The sequence below is a fragment of the Podarcis tiliguerta genome (assembly GCF_965153285.1).
Source record: "Podarcis tiliguerta genome assembly, chromosome: 12".
NCBI lineage: Eukaryota > Metazoa > Chordata > Lepidosauria > Squamata > Lacertidae > Podarcis > Podarcis tiliguerta.
This window is the reverse complement of record NC_139545.1, coordinates 10,822,106-10,845,638: the sequence shown is the minus strand read 5'-3', so window position 1 is coordinate 10,845,638 and position 23,533 is coordinate 10,822,106. Positions and strand designations below refer to the sequence as shown.

At 42.4% G+C, this 23,533-nt stretch overlaps 1 protein-coding gene across 17 annotated transcripts in view; it reads left to right on the top strand.

Moving 5' to 3' along the window:
• The window catches only part of ARPP21 (cAMP regulated phosphoprotein 21), a 231,315-nt gene that overhangs the window by 61,947 nt on the left and 145,835 nt on the right, over positions 1-23,533 (top strand). For 5 of the 17 annotated variants that reach the window (XM_083404755.1, XM_083404762.1, XM_083404754.1 and 2 more), the window contains exon 1: positions 2,660-3,566. The exons of 4 other annotated variants lie outside the window; for them this stretch is intronic. The gene's annotated coding sequence lies outside the window, so the exon portion shown is untranslated. 8 more of the 17 variants (XM_083404760.1, XM_083404769.1, XM_083404757.1 and 5 more) reach the window with 8 other exon arrangements.

The following is a 23,533-nucleotide window of genomic DNA, read 5'->3' as shown; positions in this document are numbered from 1 at the left end:
CAATGGAATGCTTGTCTAAAAACCTATGCGTCTTCCGGAGCAGGTGGAATGCCAATACTGATTGAAAGGTAAAGGTAAAATGGACCCCTAACCGTTAGGTTCAGTCACAGGCGACTCTGGGGTTGTGGCGCTCATCTTGCTTTACTGGCCGAGGGAGCCAGCATACAGCTTCTGGTCATGTGGCCAGCATGACTAAGCCACTTCTGGTGAACTAGAGCAGCACATGGAAACGCCATTTACCTTCCTGCCGGAGCAGTACCTATTTATCTACTTGCACTTTGACATGCTTTCGAACTGCTAGGTTGGCAGAAGCAGGGACTGAGCAATGGGAGCTCACCCCGTCGCAGGGATTCGAACCACCAACCTTCTGATCAGCAAGCCCTAGGCTCTGTGGTTTAGACCACAGTGCCACCCGCGTCCCACTGATGTGGCCTCTCTTATTTCAGCAGGGTGTCAGCAGTGAAAAAGGCCAGCTCCGTGTCACCACAAGCATCATCAGGCTGTGGCAAAACTAACCAGGTTCCATTAGCCGATTGTCCTGCCCTTACTGGACATGGAAAAAGACTACTTGTTTTGGATAACCTAGTCCAAGGTTATTTAAGGCTTTGCATGCAAGTAGCCAAACCTTTAAATTGTCTCGTGGTGAAGAAGCAGCCATTGCAGATGCCTTAGGCAGGTGCCCAAAATAAGCAAGCATTTTAAAAGAAGTGAAAATATAGTCCAAAGAGCTCTCCAGTGATACCATGAAGTCCATAGTCTAAAATTATCTAACTAGGGGGAGTAGGTAGCAGGTGGAGAATGATACCCTTTAACTGGGAAATTATGTTATGTGAATGTCTTTTCCCACAGGGGGTGATGATGCTTGTAGCCCCAAGGGCAGGAGGGGGTAGCAGGCTGAGGAAGGCTACTTACAACATAAGCAAGGATTGTTTATGGTCACTTCTTTGTTGCAGTTTACCCACAGAAACAAGCCTCCTCAGGAGGTACATTAGTTAGTATAGGCCACTTTTGGTGTAGTTGGCTGAAAGCCTCCAATCACTTGAGGTGTACACAGTTTGCTAATCCACACTCGGTTGGGGGTCATTCTTGTACAAGACTGTTTGAAAGGCAGGTGTTGACTTCCAAGAATCCCACAGGGAGATTCCAATGATTTTTTTTTCTTAAAAAAAAGCTTCATAAAGGATGTAATTGCCGCCTCCTACTGCATTTATGTAGTTCCTTATTGGTTTGTGGTCTCCTGCATTTTTCTCAGCTTTGAAAAGCTGTGATCCTTCCGGAAACACACAATTGTAATATACAAATGTGTACATGTACAGAACACACACACACACACTTACATTTTACCTATTTATTTTTAGCAAACTTAAGAGCTATCAGAAACATACCTTTCCTCCTGATTCATCTGGGCAAAAGAGGGTGAAAGCATTTCCTTACCTCAGTGTAGGCAATATGCCTGTTTCCACTTTCTCGTTCCTGTGATGGGTTTAATAACTGCAGCTAGTGGTATTAAACGTTTCTGCCTCCTTTCCGATTATTCTAGTGGGGTGTGTTGGTGTGACAAGGCACTCACTAAAACATGCCGTTTCCCAGCAGCTGGCTCTCTGGGACTGCTGGAAATGATCTATAGCAATTAGATCCGGGGCTGCAACAGCTATAATTTTGTTACATATTAATATCCACCTAGCAAAAAAGAGGTGAATGCCCCTTCCTCGGCTGGGCAGAGAACGAGCGCTCTGGATTTATTCAGCTGGGCAAATAAGTGGTGCATCAGCCAGATGAGCGCCAATTATCACGTTTTCATATTCTGTGTCAGCTTTGCACACAGAAACATGCTTAAAAGAAACAGGACTGAAGCCAGGTACTGAGACGATGGAGGGATGGAAGGACTGGTGATGAGGCTGCCAGTCGAAAACTTCAAAAGTAAGGGAATACTGAGGAGCTGTCCTATTTGTTGCCTCTTCGGGATCTGTGGATTTGGGATATTTCAAAACAAGACATGCTCATTCCATCCTGCTCAGATTCTCTGCTTTCTATTTGCATTATTAAGGGTTCAGCCCTACACACACACACAGAAAGAGAGAGAGAGAGAGAGAGAGAGAGATACATTCATGCAAACATTGCACCCACCCACATCTTGCATCTCTAGGGTGGCCAGGTGATTTTCGCCTCCCTCCCCAAGCCATCAGTCCTGTGGGACTCCAGTGTTTAGATCTGTGGGCTGCTCTGCAAGGTCTGCCAAAATAAAGAGCATCCGTTTTAAAACAGGGCACACAGAGAAATGCAAATTATTCCCCAAATGAATCTTTCCGGGGGGGGGGAAGGCTTCATACAGAATCCCCCCCACAACCCTGCTGAAAACTTAACTGCTGAGGTAAAGCAAAACCCTGTGGTGTTGTTGTTGTTTTTAAAAAACCCGCAATACATAACAACAACTCTACATTTGAATGGTTGGGGGCATATTTGGGGGCTGGAGAAAAACTGCCAGAGATTAATGAAGCTTCTCCTTATTAGCGCTGTTCGTGGGCTTTTGTGTCTCACGGCTACAGGCTGAGGATGGGCGGGCGCGAGCGCTTGAGGGGGGGGGCATGGCGAATGGATGACACAACGTGCCGGCAAAAACACACACACACACACACATTTATGAGGCAGCCAGGAGCCCGCCGCGCCGTGCGCGCGTCTCTGCTCGTGGAGTTAAGGGAGCAGGAGGGGAGAGGCCAGCAGGCAGCAGCCGCCCCGTGATAAAGGCGGCGGCGGCAGAGTCGGCAGCTCTCCCGCTGCTGCTGCTGCTGTTGCCGCCGCCGCCGGCGGCAGAATGAGCGGGAGCGCGAGAGGCGCTAAGAGCCGAGCCGGCGAGGAGGGCGAGCGCCTGGCACGTTGTCTCCGGTGGGCCGCGTGGGCGGGGAGAGGCGAGGCTGAGGGGGAAGAAGAAGAAGGAGAAGGAGAAGGGGAGGCAGCAGCAGCAGCAGCAGCAGCCAGTGCTAGTTGAACGGAGGGGACGACGGGGCGGCGGCGGCGGCAGCGGCAGCAGCAGGGCGGAGGACGCCGAGGAGCCCGCCAGCCGCCGAAGGGTTGGGCCACAGGCTGAGGCAGCGCGCGAGGGGAGGGGTGGGAGACGGACAGAAATAGAGGCGGCCGACGCGGCGGGAGGATAGCGACCGGAGGCGGCGGCGGCGGGAGGACGGCATTCGTGAGGGGGAAGGAAGGCAAGGCGGGCGGGCGGCTCAGTCTGAGGGGAGCGGAGGCAGAGCGGGAGAAGGCGGTCGGCGCGGCGGGGCGTGAGGGAGCCGAGCGGCCGAGACAATAAAGGCGAAGTTCCGAGGGGAGGCGGAAGGGGCGCGGGGCGTGGAGGAGCCATGAAGCCGGGGAAGTGAGTGAGGGGGGAGAGAGAGAGAGAGGCGAGCGGAGGACTCGCCGCCCCGGGAGCCAGAGTGCGAGGAAGAAGAGGAGGAGGAGGAGGAGCAGACCATGCCTTCCCGGAAAGCAGGCGTTGCGCTGTAGCAGCGCCCTGCCCTGCAGCCCGAGCAGCCCCAAACTCCGCCAAGAAGCCGGTGCCGTGTCCATTGCAGGTAAACGCCAAGCGACCTCCCCCTCCCCGCTAAGCACCCCCCTCCCCGCCTACGTGTGGACGTGTGCGCGCGTGTCTTCCTTGCCTTCGCACCCGCCTCTTGTCTCGCTTGTCCCGAAGCCTCTCGCGCGTCTGCGATCGATCAGCGCGGGCAGGGAAGCGGGCAGGCAGGGTGGGTCTAGCGCGCGGCCAGATGGTTGTGTGGAGCTTCTGACGCGTGTCTTTTCCGTGCTCGCTTTCGGTGGGATCCGAGGTTTGTAGCGAATGGTGCTCGGGCTGAGCATTTTTAGGGAGTTCTTCTGCACAGGTCGACGCGAGGTTCCGGAAGATGCCTTTTCCACTCAGGGGGACTCGTGGGTGGTGGGGTGTCGACACCAACCTTGTCTCTGTTATGCGTGTGTTTTGAAAAGGTGGGCTGGGTTTTCCGGGGAGAATAAATACAGGCAGGCGCTGAGAAAGTTTCCTCACTGAGCCGCGATCCTCTCTGCCAAACATACGTGCCCCACAGACACGCGTCTCGCGTGTTGTTATGAACGTGCTGCTTCATCTCTCCCTTTTCCACTTGCGCAGTAAATAACAGATGGCGGATAATTTAGGAGTGAGGTTGGAAGTGACTGGCAGAATTGCTAGCGATGGGGAAATCGCACAGGTTTGGGTAGGTGGCTTGAAATCTGTTGGAAGCATCGCTTCCCTGATAAGATTCAGGACGCGTTGGCAACATGGGAGCATTCTCAAAATGACAGCTCAAGATATCCCACCCTCACGCCAGAGATTAGATCCCAGATGATAGGAAAACTTCAAAAAAGATGCTTTGATTTGACAATGGAGTTGGAGAAGCATGGTAATTTCAGCTGTCTTTTGCCATTATGATTATCGGAATATTTCCTTAGCACCAGTGGTTTCCAGGTAGTGTGTAAAAGAAGGGGAGGAGGGATAATGCATAAAACTTTCTTAAAATTGTCAGAAAGACAGTAAAGCATCTTGTATTGTTTTCAGGTATTCCTAATGCTTAGCTGCTGTGTTTTGATTTGGTAGAAAGTAGTACATTTGGGTTAGCATCCATATGATGTCGTGGAAGAAATAGCTTTGCAGCTTGCTGTATCTCATTTAAGTATCTGAAATTAAAAGTCAGCTGTCTGAACTCTGCTGTGTTCATTGCTTGCAGTTACTTCATTGCTATTATGTTACACTTTTATCTGAACATTTGTATCCACCAGATGCTTTGTTTTCTTGGGGATAAACAAAGCATGGGTTCATTCCACCATTCTTCTGTTGTACAACCAGGTTCATGTTGAGAACAACTTTTTCTTCTTCTTCTTCTTCTTCTTCTTCTTCTTCTTCTTCTTCTTTTCTTCTTCTTCATCCAGAACTCTGTGAGCCAGAAGCATTTTTTCTGAACTGTATGCTTTCCCCTTTTCTGCTGCTGTGTTTAAATCCATCAGTGTTACAATTGTCCACATTGTGTAAGGCAACAAGAGAACTATATTGTTTTATGACTAACTGGATTGGCTTGTCTGTTGTGCTGTACATTAAAAAAAAACTTTAAAATTTTATGTTGCTTTAGGTATGAGAATGGTAAAATTTGTGTTGTGTGTTTGTTTTGCTTTTTTATCTGCATTGCTTAAAAATTTAACTGAATGCCGTTCTTCTTAAGAGAGTTCATCATGGATTGAGGCAAGCTGCAATGTGCAATTAAGGCTTGCAAATAACTAATCTTACATTGACTTTGCTCTCAGTTTCCAACTGAGCCTGGTTACCTTGAGAACTGTAGCCTTAGCGTCGTTAGAGCATTCTCCACTTGGGAGTTCGGGTGTGTTCTATTTGTAACACTACTTAATGAAGAAGCATCTCACTCTGCTATAGAGAAGCATAATGGACGAGGAGAGCAATGATTGGCTATGGCTACTGGGGAAAAAAAAGAAAAAGATTGCAAAGGTAAAAGCGGTCTGCGGGTTGTGGTGAATCATCATTCCCAATTCCATTTATGTTATTATGCTAGGCAGTATTAAGGCAGTATATTTTTAACAAATATTTTCAGTGGTTGGGGAGAGTGTGCGGGATAACTTAAATGAAAGATATTTTGAAGTTGTAATGGAAAGTTGTTGCTTCATCTGGGTTATTTTATGTTGTACAAACATATATTAACACTGTTTCCCCCCAAAATTTTTTTTGCTAACAAATATTTTCTGGAATAGCAATGTTAAATAATTTTGTTAATATAGGCAATTCAATATGTGCCAATTGCACTATCATGCTATGATTGTGTAAGACTTTGAAGTTTATTCAATTTCTGTCATTCATAATCATTGCTTCTGGGATTCGCAGAAGGTATCAGCGGCAAACCTCTGGTGGTATTTATGGATTAAACAAAATGCAAATTGTAAATTTGCATGGAGAGTCAACATAATGACATGTGTGCACATTGTTAGAGTATCATTTCATAAATCTGATGCATTGCATCTGAAGTATTTTCAGAAGTTCTGTCTGTTGTATAAATAGGCTAGTCTGTTTCATGTAAAAACATTTTTGTTCTGTATTCTCTACCTAAAGTATTATAAATGTTTATTCTACATAATGTTGAACATTTCAGTACTGTGAACCAGTGCTAATGTGCATCTTAATTTGTGTGTGTGCTATCCTTGTTGACTAAATCTGGCTTAAGTGACATAAATAAGCGTTACCTGCCTAAATCAAGTTTCGAAGTCTGTTGGGTGTTTACTTGAAATAAAGTGTTAGCTAATTAAATGGGGCTTACTCCCTATATGTGATAGTAACTCAGCCTTCTGCAATATGAAGGCTTGTGAGCGTGTGTGTGCTCACAAGAATATTAGTGTGTGTACATTACAGGGCAGTCCTAAACCTTGGGTATCTGCAGATATGATTCAGGGGAAAGGATCTAAAACGGATCAGAAAATTGTATATGGAAGAGATATTGGGATTTGACTGGGCAATTCCAGAGTAGCCAACTGGGACAAATAATTACTTGTCTCAGATCATCAGACAAATACATTGTTTTCAGATAACGCATTAACACTTCTCCATTTGCCCAGGCATAAGGATGTATCCATTTTTGGAGGACTGGCCACTTTATGCAGCATTTACTATAAATTGTGTAGAGAATGAGTTTCAGATCTTTTAAACTATCGACCATGATTGTCAAGGAGGAAGAAGCTACCATATGTTGTTCTTACCCATCCCTTCCAAAATGGGCATTTATGCTACAAGGAAGGAGTCAGGTCCTTGTGTTAACTGGGGACAACGAGAACAGCTTAGTTAATATAAAAGGAGAAGGGTATCTGTCATAGTTCTAGAATGTGACCTGAACAGTCTAGGTTTGGAAATTTGCTATGGGCATCAAAGTGCCAGAAAATGCCATAAAAGTCTAGGAGCTAACAATATGTGACAAGGTTATCTGACTTTGCAATAGATTAGTTGTCATATTTTATGCACACCCAGCTCCACAACAATGGACAAAAAATCTACTTAAACAATCTGAAATGTAATTTCAGCAGTTTTTTCCCCCATTGGCTCAAGAACTGATCTTTCTGGGAGTTTGCTAAATGAGTCAAATGTCCCTTGAGTATCAGTAAGTATAGATAGGTAACACAATTTGATCCCCCCCCCCTTTTCTTACTAATGCAAAGAATGAGAGGGCAGAAGCAAAATAACTACATAATATTCAGACATATTTTTCATTCTTTTAGATTGGAACAATGGGTTTCAGAGGAATCCTGTTTGGACTTACTTTTCAGAGAAAGAGCACAATTCAATAATTTTTTTGCCTGACATTATGCCCAAAGAGTAGGTGATCTGGACTATAGATGGTTTCTGCACCATGTAAGAACAGATGTGTAGTCTTGCAGGATCAAATAAAAACCCTTCAAGTCCAATATTATTTTTCTAATAGTGGCCAGCCAGATATTTCAGGAACCAAAGCAGGGCATGGAAGTGATAGCCATGTCCTGTAGTTTTCTTCCACATTTATGTGTGTAAAATTACACTGCTTCTGAACATGGAGATTCCATTTAACTACCATGGCTTATATAGATGCTATTAGTATGAAATATTGTAAGATACGATGAGCTTGGAAATCTATGAGCCACTTCACTGAAAGCAGGAGATTAGTCAGTCTGAGACTGGCCAGTTCTCTACCATACAGCACAGCAAATGGTAAACCTCAGTACCAACAGATCTGTTCCACTGTTTATAATTACTTGGGCTCTGTCGAGCCACATCTGCCTTGGGCCAAGTGATATTGTTTACACTGTTCATAGTGCAAGACATAGTGAAGTGAGAATAAGATTGGCATAATATAGCAAGACTGCTTTCTGAAGGGATAACCATAGCTTATTGGAGTGGGAACATTTCTAGCCAAATATGTTTTTCAAATGATAATTTTGGTTACTTTTTAGGCTAATATTCTGAATGATTAGAAAGAACTGCATTACCAAAAATAATCTCTTACAGAGGATTGCATTCATGTAAAGCAGTTTTTTTTGGGGGGGGGGATTACTAAAGGTTAACTACAGCGATTAGAATACTGTGAACTTTTTTTCTCTCACTCTTATTGATTAGTTGAGCATAGTGTTTCATGCAAAAATTCTGTGATGGCATCATTTCAACTGTCATAGTCATCTAAAGAATGCATACAAAATGATAACTGCAAAAGAAACCTTAATGTTTTAGAAGCATTTACATTATTTCCACATTAGGCACTTTTAATTTCCTCTAAGATGTCTTCAATGTGAATCATTGCCATGATGTAAGTACAGTTTTCCAGTACTGTGCAAGAGATGCCTGAGTATTATGGTTTTGTATATGGATGGTTGAAATTGTATTTTGAGTATATCATCACCCAAAAGGATGTAAACACAAGTATGGTCTCTTCCAATAAGACTTGATTTACTTTGGATCACACCCTGGTTTTTATTGTTTAAAAAACAATGGTCTCTTATCTTAAGAAAGCAAATAAATCTATAAACAGTTTGTCCAAATGTGAGATATTCTATTTTAAATAGCTGGCCTCGAGACAGGTAATTTGACATAATCATAAGCAGTATTTAGTGGAGATATTGCATTAATATTTGGACTCATCTTTTCTCTCTCTTTTTTGGCATTTTGGCAATTACCTCTTTAAATATGTGAATCCAGATGAAAATAAGGCATCAGGAATCCTTTTTCTTTTTCTTTTAGTTTATTCATAGTTCTTGATCGTGTATTCTAAGGCATCAGGAATTCTTTTTCTTTTAGTTTATTCATAGTTCTTGATCGTGTATTCTTTAAAACCTGTGTATAAAGACTATAATTTTTTCTTTTCACCAATATAACTCAATATAACTTGTGCCTCAAGCAAAATATACTCAAATATTAATTTGTTTTTCTCAAATGATTTTCATATTTTGCTTGGAGCACAAGCGAATCATGCCAACTCAATAAAGGACAATGCAACTGAGCCCTATACCAAAACTGCATTGACTAAGGATGTTCACATCTTTGGCATGGTAAAAGGAATATGTTGTCAATGAATTGGACACAGTTATCTGCAGAGGAGCACCTCCCTTCACCTCCTTTCTCAAAAATGAGTCACAGGTGTTTTTAGTTTTTATGTTTAAAGAAGGCAATAGAAAAGCTTTACATTTTGCTTGTTAATATGCTTCCATTTTAGCCTGTTGCCCCCAAATTAGCTGCAGGTACATTATAATCATTTCATAAATATTACATCTGCAGTAGAATGGAAAGTCTTATTAGGCCACTGCCTTTTTCTAAACTAAGGCTTTTGGAACTTGGGAGCCTAATGAGCAAACTTAAATGGTCATTTGGGAAAGCTTCCAAAACACAAAAAGATCACTTAGGAAGGGGTTTTTTTTGGTCTCTGTCTCGATTCTCCTCATTGCAAAGAAATGAGTACAACAAAATCGTGCAGCTCCTCTCTGCCTTCCAGGTTACACAATACAGCTGCATCTGGTGTTTGTGCCAAACATTAACCCCTAAAGCCAGATAACTTCTTCTAGTCTCAGCTAATATTGGAGGCATGACTACATAAGGAAAAAGAGTAATCTACAAAATGCCATCATTTTAAAGAAAATTTCTTAGGATCATAGAAGGTGACCTTATTTATATCAAGTCAGATCAGGAGATAGCAGGGACTGAATTTGGGACGTTTTTCATGCAAAACATATGCCTCACCCATGAGTTACAGCGTGTTCCTTTCCTAGAAAGGACCGATCACCATGCCTCTAGTGCAGGCATCCCCCAGCTCGGCCCTTCAGATGTTTTGGGACTACAACTCCCATCATCCCTTGCTAACAGGACCAGTGGTCAGGGATGATGGGAATTGTAGTCCCAAAACATCTGGAGGCCTGAGTTTGGGGGATGCCTGCTCTAGTGCTTGGTCCCTTTTCTCTCTCCTTCGGTTTGCCTTCTTCTACTTCTGTTGATCTTCTACTTTTCTTTCTTTTTCTCTCTGGTTCCCAGGTGCTTTTGTAACTGGATTGGGGTAACAAAGAGGTAGTACCCATATGCAGAACAGGTTTCCTTGCACCTAGCAACTTAAACAGAATCCTGGCTCTGTAACGTGCACCCTGATTCCTTTGAGAGGTTCCAGCATGTGGTTTGGTATGCTGAGTCTATACTTCCTACCTAGTCTTATTGTACCTGCAATCTTTCTCATATGAAGATGTATTTGTCTTTAAAATGTGTCTATGGATTGTGTCCAATTGTGTCCATCCACTGATGGAGAACTCTTTGATCCCGTGGAGAATTTGATGAGCTAAAAGTGTGTGTGTGGAAATTATGGAAATTCCACAATTCCCACCTACCACACTGTACTGAAGGGTCTCCCAATCCCCTTGAACATATTTGGGGTGGGCATAGGAAGCTGCAGAGGGAAGGGGGATTCAGGGAAAATAGCCCCCTTTCCACTAACTCTGCTGGATCAAAGAACCTTTAGAGGAATACAACTTTAATACAATCCTTTAAATCTATTTCCCACCTAAAAGAAATCTATCACTATTCATAATTATTAATGTTTTGGAGTTAGCAAATGGAACTTTAGTTAAAGTTGACCTTTAGCTTGGCTTCTAGCAAAACCTACATTAAATCTTCTCATAATATAATTCTTAAATAAGTTCAGCAAAAAATGGGCAGTGGAGAATGAGGTGCTTGTTTGGTGAAATCTACATTTTACCTGCCAGCAGGTGCTATGGCCTTTACACTTTGAAAAGTAAGTGGTTGAGATCAGCTACCTCATTTAGACCACCTCAGTCTTAATGCCGTGTGATAATGGGTTGACCTGCAGATTGGACACATGTTGAATAAATCATTCTGAGGACTGAGCTGTCTGCAGCTCAGGAATGTGGCCAAAGGTGTAATTTCAATCAGAAAAAGTTATTTGATCCATCAAAGGCTTCTGTGAATGAAAGGAAGGAGGCATTCCCCCTTTCCCATTCAGCCCCTCCCCATGCCATGCAGCCCCTCCCCCTGTTCTACTATACCAGAGGAACCCACAACTTCCCAGGGCAGATTTTGGGAAAGGGCACAGGGAAGGGAAACTAGTGAAAATCACCTCCCTTCTTCTGTGCACAGAAGCCGCTATTGGCTATAACCCTTAGTCATATGGTGACTGCCACTCAGATGCTACCACTCTGTGGGAGGGGTGGGGGAATTGGAATTTGAAATTTACAGGATACATTTTTATGTGGTTATCAATCTGTTAGGTTTTAAGATGAATGGCTTAGTAAGAGTGATTTTTTTTGGCAATTTCCCCTGGAAGAAAACATACTTGCCTCATTCATTGAAACAGAATGTTTTAGCCCACTAGATGTGTGTTTATGTGACATTTAAGGGAAACAATCCAAAGCCTGAAATTCAGGCAACTCCCCACTTATGTGCTTTCTACTTAATGCATGACCAGAAATGTGTGAAAGACCAGCCATTAAGAAATTCTGGAAGCCTGGTTTGTAGGAACAGGATGTCTCCCCTCTCTGCCCCAACTTCAGCCACTTGGGAAGGGGGAGCAGGTATGCCAATCTGCCTTGGCAGACACATCTTCCTGTGGAGGCTGGGAAGGGCTTTGATCTGCTGTGGAAGGAGACAGAACTAAAGTCAGCAGCGACTGAACAGGAGCTTGAACAGAAGGGTGTTGTCTTCTCACCTAGAACCAGGCATCCAGCTCACCCTGATAGAGTGTGCATTTTAAGACTAGGGACTATTTCATGCTTAGTTGTTCATCGCTTCAAGTCGCTTCAAGCAGTGACTTGCATGTGTGACCAAGTCTGCAATCCTGTTCTCACTTTTTTGGGAGTCTGTTCATGTAAACCAGGACTGTCCAACTGGCCGATGGTGATGTACTGGTCGATTGCGGGGTGTCCCTGGTCAATCCTGGTTGATCACGCGATGGTGATTGATCGACCAAAAAAGTAAAGGTCAACAACTCTGGTCATCCTCTCCCCCAAAAGCTGAACAACTCTGGTCAATCCAATGGGTGGATCACTGCCAGTTTATTTATAGTGGGAGTAGATTGCAGTCTCTTGGAATCACCAAATGCCACGGACAGATATTTCATTCATACATCAAACTCTATATGTCTCATTTCCACCAAATACAGCCTTCAACGTGTGGTATACAAGAATAATAAAGTCACATTGTAAAACAATGTAACACAGTCAATTGATAACAATAACATACAATTAAAAACATGTTGTTTTTAAAAAATGGAAACAGTTAAGAGCAACAAAGAGCTGGAATGCAGCATACTCCAAGAACATACACAAGCTTTCTTGAGAGCTTTTTCCATGAGGATATCAGAGAAATAATTGAAAACACTCTGTCTGTGTCGAGGAGAACGTCGCTTCTGACACTAGACAAACCTGAAAGAATTGTTCTCCAAAACACATCCCAAGGGGGTATGTTATATGGGAGAAATATTTTCCTATGATATTCTTCTCATGGGCTTTTTATGTGGAATCCCGTATCTTGGACCTAGTAGGGAAAAACCATGAATACAATGCAGTGCTCTTTAGTTGACTTGCTTCAAACCCTCAACTTAGTGCTGAAATGATGTCAAATCAAGCTATGTATGTTTATGTGCATGTGCGCCAGCAGGGGCACATTTAGGGAAGGGAGATATATTGGAGCACATGTGATTATTTGTGAGGCATGCTTATTTTTCTGGCCAACGTACTGATTGCTTAGTGACTTTTGTTATAAATGATGAAACAGATCTATTCAGTAGGTATGAACATTGACCCTTGTTGATAGCATTGCTGTAGTTATGGGATATAAAGAAGTAACTACAACACTTGCCCTCCCCTTTAATATTGATTATCTCTAAAACTAGGACTTTCCTGCACTGCAGGAGGTTGGATTAAATGACCCTTGGGACACCCTCGACTAAAGTTATATAATTTCATGACTTTAGATTTTGCTGAGAATCTTACTACTCTTAAAACATTTTATACTTCTGGAATATGAAATGATACCCATGATTACAGGAAAGAGGAAGCCTATAGAAGATACTGGATTATGCAATGTTGTAACATGTTTATATGCACATCGATTTACTGCAGCAACAGTTCCCATCAGGGATTGCTCCCAAAGAGAAATGGGACCAAAACCTTTTCCTCAGGGAGCTGGTTTAGAAGAGAGGGCGAGCACAACTTATCAGGATGTGCTTATTTATGACTCACAAAGTATTATATTTAATTCAACTTTACAATGCAATTTAACCAAAATATTGATGCTATGGCTGTAACCTCTGCAGTTTGCATATCTTTGGCCTATAATGTCTGATCCATTACTAGCTCTGCTGAAGTAAAAATTGGAATCTGACAAATCTGCTAACTTCCAAAGCATCAGTTCTGAACATAAACATCTTATGGACTCATTCTGACACGGTGAATTTTAGATTTTCAAATTTCTAGTTCATTGTTCTGATTTTTATATATATATATATTTTCAAAATATCACTTCAAAATTACAAATCTACATCTGATTATATAAATTCATTTCAGTTCTATAGTCTATCCTGCAAAACAGGAGGGATAGTATGTTGCAGTCTTACATCTCTTTCAGTTTCAGATTTCTTGATGCCTTTGTTACCTCCTGTTCATTTTAATGCAGAAATGAATGCAAACAACAATAAAAAACACATGGCACACTTGTTCATTTATATGTAACTTCAAGATGAAAGGCAAATGCATTTACCTTTACATGGCCTTGATCTAACCGATGTAATTTCCTGACCACAATCTGAATTTTCTTCAACAGTTTTGTAAGGTCCCCCCCCCCCCATTCTAAGTGTTGTTGTTTTTTGTTGTTTTTTGAGAAAAGGTTAACTCTTGGTAGGATACAGCAAGATCATACAAAACTAGCCATCTCTAATTACAATTCACATTGACAGATATTTTAATAGCCCGGGAGGAGTGCTGCAGAACGATTGACTTCCATTGACACAGGATTTTAACAAGGGCAAATTGAAAAGGAATGCTAACATTTAATTTCTGATGTAGATCAATAGGAGATATTTTCTAATGCGAATTGTAACTTACAGCATCAGTGGTGCTTAAGGGCCTCCAAGATCTAAGAAAGTTCTTGCTATATTTGGAGCTATAGGAAATATGTACACGGAAGGATTTCTGTTCAAATGAATATGTAGTGTAAGACTGGACAGGAAACAGGAAAGATATCCTCCTCCTTAACATAAGGAAGGAAGGAAGCATCAAAATTGTGAAAACTGAAACCAGATTCTTTGCAGATTTTGTATTTTTTGACATAATGAGCTGTCCCGGCCCCCTTAATAGCTAGGCTGTAACTATAATTGTAGACATGGAGAATTAGAGACCTATATTCAATTTTTCTTCTCTGTATATGTGTTGGGAATGATATATAGATCATATGGGTGACTTCTGGCTTAGAGGCATTGCCAAATACTAGTGATAAAAGCATGTGGGAATTCAGCAGGGTGTTTGAAGGAGCATACAGGTGGATCAATTTGCCTCACCGTGGCAAGCAGGTGTTCAGAGTTTGTAGGATAGGCTAAGAGGGTTCAAGTATAAGCAGGTGTGCAAGGGGTGAGAGTGGAGATCTTGTAGGAGAAACAAAGGTGGTACAAAAAGGCAGTTTTCTACCAAAGCTGAAAGAAGATAAACTGCTGGTAGAGACGTTGCGGCCACAAATAGAAAAGGTGAGTAAAAAGGCAAGGCTAAATTGCATCAAATTGGAGGCATGATGTTTCCCACGTACATGGAGCAAGCATTCAGACATAAAACCAAGTCACAAACTGTGGTTTGTTTAGGCATGCAACTCAGAGCATTCCTGCCTTCCTCTTCCTTCAGTCAAACAGGAAAACAAGGTGCAGAGCAGCTAGCCTAACGTTATATCCGAACCAGCACTCATGGTTTGTTTCTCCCAGACAAACCATGGTGAGTAAATCAAAAACTAAACTTGGATTCAGACTTTGGTTCAGAAAGAAACAAATGGGCTGTCAATAACACTAAGCCAGCCATTGCTAGGTTTGTTTCTGTGCTTGGCTAAGGGAAACGTGAAGTTTGAGAGCTTGAACATCATGCACCTAGCATCCAACTTGTGCACAGTATCATTAAGCAAGCCATACATTTTGGCTTAGCATGACATTTGATCACTGCCAAAGCTCAAGCTGGCATGAGGTTTGTCTAGAACTTGGGGATAGGTCGAAAGATGGAGATATACGAAGCCTACTGGAGAAAGGTCATCAGTGTGAATCTGCAGGAAGAGAGATGCCTGCTTTAAAGATGCAAAAGACATTCTACTTTCCCTCCACTTCTAGCACAAAGGCACATAGTTAATTGCTGGTCTTGACCCTTAAAAAAAAACAAAAACCCAAAATGTAGCCGTTTATTGGGACCTCATTGACTACCTAGGCTTCAAGGCTCATACCCCGGCTTTATTATTGCCAGCAATAGTTTACATTTCTGCAGAACTCTTGAAAGTTAATTAGGTTTTATCCAGCTGGCAGTGGTCTTGACCCTGTTGACATGAACAGGACATTTTCCCAGCATTCCTGTTTCTGCCGCCAATACATTAATCTTATCCAGGCATAGGCAAACTCAGCCCTCCAGATATTTTTGGGCATACAACTCCCATCATCCCTAGCTAACAGGACCAATGGTCAGGGATGATGGGAATTGTGGTCCTAAAAAAACATCCAGAGGGCCGAGTTTTCCCTATGCCTGATCTCATTATCCTTCTGTACCTCTCTCCATTTTAAAATGTTTGTTATTGTAGAATCCAAGAAGTCCTTGTCAGATAAGGCTCCTACTCCTACATAAGGATCCAACTCCTACATAAAAACCCTTAAGGGAAGCTGATATTATTAAAATTCCACTGTGTGTGTGCATTTTCAGATGCATCTAAATTTCCCGTTTGCATGCCCTATTGTAGGAGGAAATGAAGTAAAACAATTCTAAAGCCATTTCCCCCTCCAGTGTCTCATTGCTGGGTGGCAGCTAGATTATGGCCGATACGCAAAGTGTGGAGAACTCCAATAGTTTTTGTAAAGCAAAGTTGCATTTCAAAAGCCTACGAAGTCTGAATGATGGATCTACTAACATGTACAGTTCAGTGAGAAAAGGAGGACATAATCTAAAGCTGAGGATGTGTTGGTAAGTGCCCTAGACATGTGGTGTTTAATAAGCTGAAGTCAATTTGAAGCCGGGTTTTAAAAATGTGTCAACTCATGCAGTCAATAGAATATCAAAGAGTGTGTCTGGCCACTTAATTGACATAATGATCTTGACAAGTGTTAACTGCAGCCCTCCTTGTCAGCTTACTGAGTCTGTTAACTTGCAAAGGCTTGCGTGCCTTAACACCCATTTGTTTGCTCTTAAATAAAATATAATAGCTGTCTGCAGCAGCCATTATTCATAAAGTTCTTGCCTGTCTCTTATTCTGTATGATTTAGAATACTCTAGAAGTGGCAGAATGCAACAACAATTTGTATGTGGGAATGATAAAGGGCTTTCTGCTGGAATTAGTTCAAGAAACCACCATGTACTGGCACTCCTTGTACAAGGTATAAATATATTTCTTTTTACTTAAAGAAGGGTGGATGGGGTTAAAGGAAAGTATTTTCAAATAAAAATGCTCCCCAGCGCTTTTAGAAATTTTATGATTAAGAATGCCCCTCTCTGTGGGAAGTCTGTCTTTAGAGGGGACAATACGTAGTGACGAGAGAAAGGTTATCCGTATGAATGCCTGCAAGAAGACAGACCTTGAGCTATATGAATACCTTAAAAGCTATGGGCATAGCTATGTTGTAGCCCCTTAATGCCTTCAAAGGGTATGTGTTTCTTTAAAGGTCAGGGGTTCAGCAACTGAGAACATCTTCGCTAAGCGTCAATCTCTCAAGCAGGCACCCCACTAAATAGTTAAAAAGAAAGTAAGTCTTAAATGGAGAAGAGCCCAAGATAAAAGAGATCTCAACAATTCAGTCTTCTTCCCATCATAAAGAACACCTCCCCCTCCCCAAATTCCATGCTCCCCATGAGAACCTTCTGGAAGCTTGGTCATACACAAGCAACTAGAGTAGCAATATTTCCACTTTATTTTTTGCAGCATGGAGTGTCTTGACAAGAAGTGACTATAGCAATAACACCCTAATTTCAAAGCAGAAATGCATCATTGGTATCATCAGCACCTCACAGACCAAAAATTGAGTTGTTTCTGTAAAATATGAGCATTTTCTACAATAGTAGACTAGAAGAACAAAATCAAGTCTAAAGGCGATAATTTCCCCTGATATTTGGGAATGAAATCATCTCTGAGTGCTGAAAGGATGAAATGACATTTACCATCATTTCTCTTCCTAGTTCAGTAGTTATCATGCTGAGATGGAATTGAAACTTTGCATCCTATTGCATTGCAGGGGAAACATGATAACGCACACAACACGATTCCTAGGGAAATATTTTATGGCTGAAGTCCAAGGATTTATGACTGCAACAAAGCTTTGATTATGTCATGCTTTCAGTTGGTACGTAGAAAGAAGAGAAATTAAACATATAACTACTGCATCCCACAAAATCTTGCCACTTGGCATAGGTGAACTATGCTTCCAAATAGAATTATGTAACAAAATGACGTTTATGTGACATCTGTGGTATATTAATAAGTATGAGCAAGCAAGGGAACAACTGATCGAACCCTTACTAGCAAATTTGCCGGGAAAATCTGAAGCCTCCCATATTAAATACCTTCTGGAGGATAGGTCAAATGATACTACACTGACCGTGGCAAAGTTTCTTTCGGAGGTCTCAAGAAACAAAGACCATCATGCTCTAGACATAACAAAATTACTACCTTGGTCTCTTTCGCCTATTGTTTGGTTGTGTTAACTGTATCTTGCTTTGAAACTGTTTTGTTGGTCCATGGACCACTATATATATATAGAGAGAGAGAGAGAGTGTGTGTGAGTTTTCATGATAAAATGATATAAAAAATACATAGGGTTCCCCCCCCTTCCTTTTCTTGTCCTGTGCATCAGAAGTTGGCATTGTCTTAGTTGTCATCAGATTGCAATTCCAAGCAGCTGCTCTCCTTTCAAATAATGAATCTGATAATTTAAAAGACAATTAGGAATACAAAGCTTATTTACTTTTAAAAAATAGATTGATTTTTTGAACCCCTTAGTAGCTTTAGATACCAATTATAATTATAATGCATTTGTGGAATATATTCTGGCATTCTTTTTAGCATTTATGAATATAGCTAGGATATTGGCACAGATGCGTTTTCTTACTTTGATTTCTAGGTTACGCAGCATGTGTATATATGGAAGTTCCACTGAGATGCATTCCCAAGTAAGCAAGCAGAGGACTGCAGCTTTAACACCCTCGTCTTAAACATTTATGATACTGCATTGGCTGCAACCCTGAGAAGTACTTGCCTAATAGCATAGTTCTGCTCCACGCTGTTGCAGCCGAACTAAGCCTTAGGCAAGTAGGAGACATCATAGCAGGGGCCAGCAAACTTTTTCAGCAGGGAGCCGGTCCACTGTCCCTCACACTTTGTGGGGGGTTGGACTATATATTTTTTTTTGGGGGGGGGGGATGAATGAATTCCTATGCCCCACAAATAACCCAGAGATGCATTCTAAATAAAAGCACACAATCTACTCATATAAAAACACCAGGCAGGCCCCACAAATAACCCAGAGATGTTTTTTAAATAAAAGGACACATTCTACTCATGTAAAAATACGCTGATTCCTGGACCGTCTGCGGGCCAGATTTAGAAGGCGATTGGGCTAGATCCGGCCCCCGGGCCTTAGTTTGCCTACCCATACATTATAGGGTAAAGGTAAAGGTACCCCTGCCCGTTCGGGCCAGTCTTGCCAGACTCTAGGGTTGTGCGCCCATCTCACTCAAGAGACCGGGAGCCAGCGCTGTCCGCAGACAGTTCCGGGTCATGTGGGAAGCATGACAAGCTGCATCTGGCGAGCCAGCGCAGCACACGGAACGCCGTTTACCTTCCCACTGGCAAGTGGTCCCTATTTATCTACTTGCACCCCAGGGTGCTTTTAAACTGCTAGGTTGGCAGGCGCTGGGACCGAACAACGGGAGTGCACCCCGCCGCGGGGATTTGAACCGCCGACCATGCGATCGGCAAGTCATAGGCGCTGAGGCTTTAACCCACAGCGCCACCCACGTCCCACATTATAGGGTAGGCATGGGGAATTTTTTTCCCCTGCTAAAGGTCCTCAGAGATAAGCTCTTGGGGGCTGCATGCTGGCGGTGGGTGGAGCTAGAACCAAAAGTGGGAAGAGTTTGCAGCATTGCATAGGACTCTCTGACTGTGTGTGTGTGTGTCTGAGAGAGAGAGAGAGAGAGAGAGAGAGAGAGAGAGAGAGAGAGCGCTGGGTCACATACTCAAACACACAATGCGGGGTAGGAAGAGATTCCCAGCAGAGTGATGTGGAGAGCAAGGGTGTGTCCAAAGTGCAGTGGTACCTCGGGTTAAGAACTTAATTCATTCCAGAGGTCCGTTCTTAATGTACAAACTTTTTATTTCATGACCCTTGATATCACATGTCTGGGATAGCCCCATAGTATGTGCGTAGGCAGTCTCTACAGAGCATAAGAAGCAAAATTAATGCATGGGCCCTGCATGTACTGGCAGTCTCCAGGTTAGACAACCATAACGCATTGTACGTGGGGCCGACTTTGAAGATTTCTCAGAAACCTCTATTAGTAAAGAATATAGCAGTTCTCTCTATACTAACAGCCAGTCTGGTTTTAGGCAAAATTCAGAGTGCTGATCCTTACATGAAGAGTCTGGGGGCTCAAAGGGCCAGCTTTTGCATCACTAGTCTGCCTTCATTGGTTTTATTTCATTTTTGTTCCCTGTTGCTGCTCTCCTTTGTGTTCTTTTTAATTTGTGATTTTTATGTTGCTGATGTTTAAGTTGTTTGTCAAAGGGTGGGCTAAAATTTTGAATAAACTTCCAAATCAAATGTGGTTTGGTGCAAATGCAGTGTCAATGGAAGGAAGCCCAAATTAAAGTTTTGGGTAAACAATTGCTGATGAAGACATCCTGTGGCCGTTTGGTTGGCCCTTGATGGACTAGATAGGACATTGGCATGATCCAACTGGCTCTTCTTATGTCCTCAGTTAATGAATGTGAACAAGCCATTTTTAAAATCTTATTCGCAACATATTTAATTAAGATTATCAATACCAATACCTCAAGGACTGCCTCTCCCCATATGAGCTGATCCAGACCCTGTGGTCATCATCTGAGGCCCTTCTTCATGTGCCCTCTTCACCAATGGCCTGGAGGACAGCAACATGAAAACAGGCATTTTCTGTGGCAGCTCCTCATTTGCAGAATGCTCACCCCAGGGATGCTTGCCTGGCACCTTTGTGACATATCTTTAGACGCCGGGCAAAAATGTATCTCTGTAACCAGGCCTTTGGCTGACTGAACATTCTATGGCCTTTGTGGGAGGAGGGGTTTTTGTCGTCTTCTTGTTTCATTATGAATTTGAATTCTCATTTTGTTTTGTTTTTTCATGTTGTGAACCACCCTGTGATCTGATTGATTTCATGTATAAGCCACCTTCCCACAACAAGCTGTGCCTAAAGTAGCTTACAGCAAACATTTAAAACATCAAAATAGAGAACACTGGAAATACAAATATACAAAAGCATGTTAGTAAGTTCAAAATAGCAAAAACTGACAATTTACAAGCACAGAATAATTGCGATACTACACCCAAACCCCCACCTCCAATCTTAAATACATAAATACAAAGAAAAAAATGAAAATTAACCAAAAATAACAGTACCAATCTTGCTACACTCCAAGGTAGGTAAAGGTAAAGGGACCCCTAACCATTAGGTCCAGTCGTGGCCGACTCTGGGGTTGCGGCGCTCATCTTGCTTTATTGGCCGAGGGAGCCGGCGTACAGCTTCCGGGTCACATGGCCAGCATGACTAAGCCGCTTCTGCCGAACCAGAGCAGCACACAGAAACACCGTTTACCTTCCCGCCAGAGTGGTACCTATTTATCTACTTGCACTTTGATGTGCTTTCGAACTGCTAGGTGGGCAGGAGCAGGGACCGAGCAATGGGAGCTCACCCTGTTGCGGGGATTCGAACCACCGACCTTCTGATCAGCAAGTCCTAGGCTCTGTGGTTTAACCCACAGTGCCACCCGCGTCCCACACTCCAAGGAGCCTGGCGTAAATACAGTTTGGATGGGAGGGGTAGATGAGATACACCTGGCATGGCTCCCACATCTTTCCTCAAGAGGAGGCTGACAGCACAAAAAGGCAAATGTTGGGGAGAACAGTGATTGTAAGTCCCTTTCTCAGCCTCCTGGAAGTACCAACTGCTGGTATCTTATTGTACCATTGTGATCAGTAGCTATTAAGTGTAAATATATTAATTTATCAGTATGAAATAAATGATATATCTGAGCCTGCATCAGCCCAAGCAGCAAAAGCTCATTAAAAATAGAGAGCAAAAAAGCTCTGTTGAAAAAGGAGGGAAGATGAGAGATATCTTCTGTATTTATTTTTTACATTTTAGTTCTTTGCAGTTTAAGCTAGTAGTTTGGAATGATAGGACAGATTACCAAAAATTTGCAGACTACAACAATGAAACTTTGCATTTCCCAAGTCTTGGTTTTAAGCTGGAATCCTTGTTTGCTTTGATAAGATTTGCATAGGTAAAGTACCGTAACTGAACAAGCATTCTCCTACATTCAAATGTACTATTCCTTACCTGTAGACTGAAGTGCTACAGTCCATTCTAGTTCCTCAGGATTCTTCTTCATCATTACCACATTATTTTGTAGCATGTGTAGACCAAGATCTGATACTATCTATATCACACTCAACTGAGACCAGTGTTTTGCAGTGATCTGCACTGTATCAGTGCACCGATCCTCTCCAGATCACATGCTTGGGCGAATCAATACTGTGGCAACTGCTGCTATGAACACAGAGTAATATAATGAGCATAGGCAGCACTGCAACTGTTGAATCAAAACAGAGAGAGTTCTGCTAAGCCCTTGAAACAGAAGGTAACATTTTCTGAGGTGCTTCCATTTGTGCTTTTGCATTAATGCCTTCGCAGCTAAGAGCAGAGTTGAAGCCATCCTGGGAGATTCATTTTATGCACCTCGTTCTTTTAGAGGCATCTGAACCCAGCACAACCACTGTGGTAAACAACCCTATACTAGTAAATTGTTGTTCTCCATGTCTACAGTGCTGTTCTGGTATAAAAAGTGCACAGTTTGAACTGTTCATGATGAAAACTGTTCCAGGACACTGATGCTAGCAATCTTTATTAGCCCATTTCGCTGTGTTTCTAAGGCTATTTCTCAGCAATTTTATCTTGTCTGAAAGTTCTTCTATTAGTCTCTTGGAGATTCAGTGTTCTTTTTCTGGGCTTCCTCAACTCCTAGAGGTATGGCACTCGGTTTAACAAATGTTGTGCGAACATCTCCCTAAGGTTTTAAGTAAATGTGATAGAAGAGAACAGCTTCTGACTGCAGAGGCACTGTTTAAGCCTGCAAGGCACTACTTGCGTATATTGATTGCCCATAAAGTAAAAAGACAAATTAATTTCAGCAGAATGGAGAATAAGTAGTTATTTTGGCATTCTAAGTTGGTAAGCTCATTTCGTGAAAGGGAAAACGTGAATTGCATATTGTAACCTCTGTGATTGAGATTATTTCTGGGCTGCCTTGTCACTACGAAGGGCAAGTGTTTCTAAAATATATCAAAATACCTTATCTTGGCTGAATATTCTGTATGCCTATTTTATTTTGTCTCACTCACACAGTGTCTGTAACCCTTGACAGTAGGAAGTTCTGATAGAATTTATTGTTGCAACTATTGCCTGCTGTCATATTTGGGCTAGGAAGTCTGCAAAGGTGGGTTCTCATTGCAAATGGAACATGCAAGTAGGGCCAGTGTCTATTTGGATTGTTGCGTTGACCCAGCGCTGAAGATCCTCTACTTATGTAGATATGACGGGTTAGCTGCAAAATAGAGCAGAAGGTTCGTGTTTTGTTATGATAGCAAGGGGCTCTATAATTATTGTTGTTTAGAACAATATGGTTAAATGGCATATAAAGTACACATAATCCAACCCTTTGGCAGGGATCCTCTGCATTGCACCTCCGCAACTTCGAACCAATTAAGATGAATGCAGCCTGTTTGCTCTGCCAGGTGTTTGACTGCCCTCGTGCTGTAGATTGAAACAGGCAGCAAAACAAAAGGACATTTACTGAGCGCCAGTAAGCCAACAAATTGGGCTGGTTGGATATGTACCTCCTGGTAGGTCACTAATTGCCCTACATGTCTTATTTATGCATTTGTTCATTTTTTATGTCATGCTTTGTTGATTGGTTTCAGGGCAGTTTACAGTTGCATAATATAGAATCAAACCTCCACAACTACACCAAAACAGCAGAATAGAGTCC